We start from the raw sequence: 6,713 nt of genomic DNA on the forward strand, positions 1-6,713 counted from the left end.
TTGGCCCCTTGGCTTCATGGAGAAAAGGTGGGATTGTTGTGGATTGGTGTTCAGGAAGGACGAAAAGCAGTACGAGTTTCGAGGGTGGCCACAATAGTCCTTCTCGATCGTCGTCCCCCGTAGTTCCCCCCCATTTTCAAAGGCACGGGGGTGGGGAAGCTTGTTCTTTGTTTGAGCCTCCCCCTATGAGCTGGTAGACGCGTTTGATATCTCTCTTTCTTTCATGTTGTTTTCTTCCCTTCTTCCTTTCGGCCCCTAGCTTTACGGGGAAAAGGTGGGATTGTTGTGGATTGGTGTTTTGGAAGGACGAAAAGTAGTGCGAGTTTCCAGGGTGGCCACCCTAGTCCTTCTCGATCACCGTCCCCTACAATTTCCCCCCTTTTTGCGAAGGCACGGGGTTGGGGAAGCTGTTCTCTGCTTGAAGCCTTCCCTTGTGAGCCGGTAGCCACGGTTGATATATCCCTTTCTCTCTTCTTGTTTTCTGCCCTTCTTCCTTGTGGCCCCTAGAGTTACAGATAAAAGTTGGGAAAGAAACTTACAAGGATTCCCCTAGTAGCAGCAAGCGAACTGGGAAGAGCCCAGCGTGAAAATTGTGTGGCGGCGCCGCCTAAATTGTAGTCTGTAGAAGCGTCCTCAGCGGTGGACCTAGGCCAGGTCCCTTGGAAGGGGGCGCGTGAGAGGGTGACAGCCCCGTCGGCTCGGAGCCCTGCCGCATCACTAGGCATTGTCGGCAAGTCAGGTTGTTTGGGAATGCAGCCCTAATTGGGTGGTAAATTCCGTCCAAGGCTAAATACGGGCGAGAGACCGATAGCGAACAAGTACTGCGAGGGAAAGATGAAAAGGACTTTGAAAAGAGAGTAAAAGAGTGCTTGAAATTGCCGAGAGGGAAGTGGATGGAGGCTGTCGATGCGTCTCGGTCGGATGTGGAATGGCTCAGGCTGGTCCGCCACTTGACTTGAGGTGCAAACCAACACGGGTTGCTGCATAGTCACAAGCGCGGGTGGATTACTGCCTGTCAGTTTGCCGCTGCGGTGGTCGAGGAACGAAGCGTGCGCCCTTGTGGTGGGCCGTGTGCACCTGCGTGCTCGTGGTGTTGGTTGGCGGGCTTTCCATTCGACCCGTCTTGAAACACGGACCAAGGAGTCTAACATGTGTGTGAGTCGGCGGGTTTGAAAACCTGCGAGGCGCAAGGAAGCTAACGGGCGAGATCCCCTCTCTGGGGGGGTGCATCGTTGACTGACCTTGAGCTTATGCGAAGGGTTCGAGTACGAGAGGAACCGTTGATTCACACATTTGGTCATCGTGCTTGGTTGAAAAGCCAGTGACGCAAAGCTACCGTGTGTCGGATTATGACTGAACGCCTCTAAGTCAGAATCCACGCTAGAAGCGGTGCATGTCACTCTTCAACTGTATCTCGACCCGCAGTAGGGGCGTCGCTTTGTCCCCCCTTGGGGCCCGTGTCATTTGCAAACCGCGACTGTGAAGCATCTCGATCGGGGCAGCTTTGAAGTTCAATTCCAAACGGTCATTGAGAAGAATCCTTTGCAGACGACTTAAATATGCAATCGGGTATTGTAAGTGGCAGAGTGGCCTTGCTGCCACGATCCACTGAGATTTAGCCCTTGGTCGCCTCGATTAAGAGCTTCGCTCTTGTCACAAACAAAATCTCGACAACCCTCTCGCGCCTCTATCCTCCAGACGACACATTTCTTGGGGGCGGGAAATTTAGGGTTTCCATGTCGCGACGAAAAAGGCGCCGAAGCCCGGGAAAACTGGGTTTCCATGTTGTGCGCCAGCGCCCAAAATTTGGGGTTTCCATGCGGCACCCAAAATTTGGGGTTTCCATGCGGTGCCCAAAATTTGGGGTTTCCACCCGGCGCCCAAAATTTGGGGTTTCCATGCGGCGCCCAAAATTTGGGGTTTCCACCCGGCGCCCAAATTTGGGGTTTCCACTCGGCGCCCAAATTTGGGGTTTCCATGTGGCGCCCAAAATTTGGGGTTTTCACCCGGCACCCAAATTTGTGGTTTCCATGTGGTACCCAAAATTTGGGGTTTCCACCCGATGCCCAAAATTTGGGGTTTCCATGCGGCGCCCAAAATTTGGGGTTTCCCCCCGGCGCCCAAATTTGGGGATTCCATGCGGCGCCCAAAATTTGGGGTTTCCACCCGGCGCCCAAATTTGGGGTTTCCATGTGGTGCCCAAAATTTGGGGTTTCCACCCAGCGCCCAAAATTTGGGGTTTCCACCCGGCGCCCAAAATTTGGGGTTTCCACCCGGTGCCAAAATTTGGGGTTTCCATGCGACGCCCAAAATTTGGGGTTTCCACCCGGTGCCTAAAATTTGCATTTTCCATGCGGCGCCCAAAATTTGGGGTTTCCATGCGGCGCCCAAATTTAGGGTTTCCATGCGGCACCCAAAATTTGGGGTTTCCATGCGCAGCCCAGATTTGGGGTTTCCATGCGGCCCCCAAAATTTGGGGTTTCCATGCGGCGCCCAATATTTGGGGTTTCCACTCGGCGCCCAAATTTGGGGTTTCCATGCGGCGCCCAAAATTTGGGGTTTCCATGCAGCGCCCAAAATTTGAGGTTTCCACCCGGCGCCCAAATTTGGGGTTTCCATGCGGCGCCCAAAATTTGGGGTTTCCATGCGGCGCCCAAAATTTGGGATTTCCACCCGGCGCCCAAAATTTGGGGTTTCCATGAGGCGCCCAAATTTTGGGGTTTCCACCCAGCACCCAAATTTGGGGTTTCCATGTAACGCCCAAAATTTGGGGTTTCCACCCGACGCCCAAAATTTGGGGTTTCTACCCGGCGCCCTAAATTTGGGGTTTCCATGTGGCGCCCAAATTTGGGGTTTCTATGCGGTGCCCAAAATTTGGGGTTTCCATGCAGAGCCCAAATTTCGGGTTTCCACCTGGCACCGAAATTTGGGGTTTCCATGCGGCGCCCAAAATTTGGGGTTTCCATGCAGCTCCCAAAATTTGGGGTTTCCACTCGGCGCCCAAAATTTGGGGTTTCCATGTGGCGCCCAAAATTTGGGGTTTCCATGCGGCACCCAAAATTTGGGGTTTCCACCCAGAGCCTAAAGTTTGGGGTTTCCATGCGGCGCCCAAAATTTGGGGTGTCCACCCGGCACCCAAATTTGGAGTTTCCATGTGGCGCCCAAAATTTGGGGTTTCCACTTCGCGCCCAAAATTTGGGGCTTCCATGTATCGCCAAAAATTTGGGGTTTCCACTTCGCGCCCAAAATTTGGGGTTTCCACCCGGCGCCCAAAATTTTGGGTTTCCACCCGGCACCCAAATTTGGGGTTTCCATGCGGTGCCCAAAATTTGGGGTTTCCACCTGGCGACCAAAATTTGGGGTTTCCACCCGGCGCCGAAATTTTGGGGTTTCCACCCAGCGCCCAAAATTTGGGGTTTCCATGCGGCGCCCAAAATTTGGGGCTTCCATGTCTCGCCAAAAATTTGGGGTTTCCACCCGGCACCTTAGGTTTGGGGTTTCCATTCGGCGCCCAAAATTTTGGGTTTCCACCCGGTGCCCAAATTTGGGGTTTCCATTCGGCGCCCAAAATTTGGGGTTTCCACACGGCGCCCAAAATTTGGGGTTTCCATGCGGCGCCCAAATTTGGGGTTTCCATGTGGCGCCCAAAAATTTGGGGTTTCCATGCGGCGCCAAAATTTGGGGTTTCCATGCGGCGCCCAAAATTTGGGGTTTCCACCCGGCGCCCAAATTTGGGGTTTCCATGTGGCGCCCAAAAATTTGGGGTTTCCACCCGACGCCCAAAATTTGGGGTTTCCATACGATGCCCAAAAATTTGGGGTTTCCACCCGGCGTCCAAAATTTGGGGTATCCACCCGGTGCCAAAAATTTGGGGTTTCCATGCGGCGCCCAAAATTTAGGGTTTCCACCCGACACCCAGATTTGGTGTTTCCATGCGGCGCCCAAAATTTGGGGTTTCCACCCGGTGCCCAAAATTTGGGGCTTCCATGTCTCGCCAAAAATTTGGGGTTTCTACCCATCGCCCAAAATTTGGGGTTTCCATGTAGCGCCCAAAATTTGGGGTTTCCATCCAGCACCCACATTTGGGGTTTCCATGTGGCGCCAAAATTTGGGGTTTCCACTAGGTGCCCAAAATTTGGGGCTTCCATGTCTCGCCAAAAATTTGGAGTTTCCACCTGGCGCCTAAAATTTGGGGTTTCCACCACGCGCCTAAAATTCAGGGCTTACATGTCGCGCCAAAAATTTGGGGTTTCCACCCGGCGCCTAAAATTTGGGTGTTCCGCCCAGCATAGAAAAAAAAATTGGGGCTTCCATGTCACACCTAAAATTTGGGGTTTCCGCCCGACGCAAAAAATTTTCGGGTTTACAAGTCGCGCCCAAGCCTGGGGAAACTTGGGGTTTCCATGTCGTGCCTAAAAGTTGGGCTTTCCGCCAGGTGAAATTTTTTTTGGGGTTTACAAGTCGTGCCCAATCCTGGGGAAACCTGGGGTTTCCATGTCGCGCCCCAGCGTCTAAGATAGGAGAAACTTGGGGTTTCCATGTCGCGCCCTGGCCAAAACCGGTGGCGCCCAAGCTGGGGGAAACTTGGGGTTTCCATGTCGCGCCCAAGCCGGGGGAAACTTGGGGTTTCCATGTCGCGCCCCGACCGAAACCGGTGGCGCCCAAGTCGGGGGAAACTTGGGGTTTCCATGTCGCGCCCCGACCGAAACCGGCGGCGCCCAAGCCAGGGGAAACCGCCCAAGTCATCACCGCCCGTGTGTCTTCTGCACATTCGTGTGGCCCGTTTGCCCGATGCTCCATCGGGCCTTCGTTCAGGTCGTGCACCCATGGAAACCCAAAATTTCGTTCGGGCGCGCAAATTTGGGGTTTCCATGTGACGCCCAAAATTTGGGGTTTCCACCCGACGCCCAAAATTTCGGGTTTCCATGCGGCGCCCAAAATTTGGGGATTCCACCCGGCACCCAAAATTTCGGGTTTCCATGCGGCGCCCCAAATTTGGGGTTTCCACCCGGCTCCCAAAATTTGGGGTTTCCATGCGGCGCCCAAAGTTTGGGGTTTCCACGCGGCGCCCAAATTTGGGGTTTCCACCCGGCGCCCAAAATTTGGGGTTTCCACCCGGCGCCCAAAATTTGGGGTTTCCATGCGGCGCCCAAATTTGGAGTTTCCATGCGGCGCCCAAAATTTGGGGTTTCCACTCGGAACCCAAATTTAGGGTTTCCATGCGGCGCCCAAAATTTGGGGTTTCCACCCGACGCCCAAAATTTGGGGTTTCCCTGCGGCACCCAAAATTTGGGGTTTCCATGGGGCGCCTAAAAATTTGGGGTTTCCACCCGACGCCCAAAATTTGTGGTTTCCATACGGCACGCAAAAATTTGGGGTTTCCACCCGGCACCCAAAATTTGGGGTTTCCACCCGGCGCCCAAAATTTGGGGTTTCCATGCGGCGCCCAAAATTTGGGGTTTCCACCCGGCGCCCAAAATTTGGGGTTTCCACCCGCGCCCAAATTTGGGGTTTCCATGTGGCGCCCAAAAATTTGGGGTTTCCACCCGACGCCCAAAATTTGGGGTTTCCATACGGTGCCCAAATTTGGGGTTTCCATGTGGCGCCCAAAAATTTGGGGTTTCCACTCGACGCCCAAAATTTGGGGTTTCCATATGGTGCCCAAAAATTTGGGGTTTCCACCCGGCGCCCAAAATTTGGGGTTTCCACCCGGTGTCCAAAATTTGGGGTTTCCATGTGGCGCCCAAAATTTGGGGTTTCCACCCGGCACCCAAATTTGGGGTTTCCATGCAGCGCCCAAAATTTGGGGTTTCCACCCAGCGCCCAAAATTTGGGGTTTCCACCCGGTGCCCAAAATTTGGGGTTTCCACCCGGCGCCCAAAATTTGGGGTTTCCACCCGGCGCCCAAAATTTGGGGTTTCCACCCGGTGCCCAAATTTGGGGTTTCCATGCGGCGCCCAAAATTTGGGGTTTCCACCCGGCGCCCAAAATTTGGGGTTTCCATGCGATGCCCAAAATTTGGGGTTTCCATGCGGCGCCCAAATTTGGGGTTTCCATGCAGCGCCCAAAATTTGGGGTTTCCAGGTGGCGCCCAATATTTGGGGTTTCCACCCGGTGCCCAAATTTGGGGTTTCCACACGGCGCCCAATATTTGGGGTTTCCACACGGTGCCCAAATTTGGGGTTTCCATGCTACGCCAAAAATTTGGGGTTTCCATGCAGCGCCCAAAATTTGGGGTTTCCACCCGGCGCCCAAATTTGGGGTTTCTACCCGGCGCCCAAATTTGGGGTTTCCATGCGGGGCCCAAAATTTGGGGTTTCCACCCGGCACCCAAAATTTTGGGTTTCCATGCAGCGCCCAAAATTTGGGGTTTCCACCCGGCGCCCAAATTTGGGGTTTCCATGCGATGCCCAAAATTTGGGGTTTCCAACCGGCACCCAAAATTTGGGGTTTCCATTCGGCGCCCAAATTTGGCGTTTCTATGCGGCGCCCAAAATTTGGGGTTTCCATGTGGCGCCCAAAATTTGGGGTTTCCACCCGACGCCCAAATTTGGGGTTTCCATGCGTCGCCCAAAATTTGGGGTTTCCACCCAGCGCCCAAATTTGGGGTTTCCATGTGGCACCCAAAAATTTGGGGTTTCCACCCGATGCCGAAAATTTGGGGTTTCCATGCGGCGCCCAAAAATTTGGGGTTTCCACCCGGCGCCCAAAAT

Source organism: Pinus tabuliformis, chromosome 2_2 (assembly GCF_031772625.1).
Source record: "Pinus tabuliformis cultivar Carrire ecotype Pingquan chromosome 2_2, CPIR1, whole genome shotgun sequence".
Lineage (NCBI taxonomy): Eukaryota > Viridiplantae > Streptophyta > Pinopsida > Pinales > Pinaceae > Pinus > Pinus tabuliformis.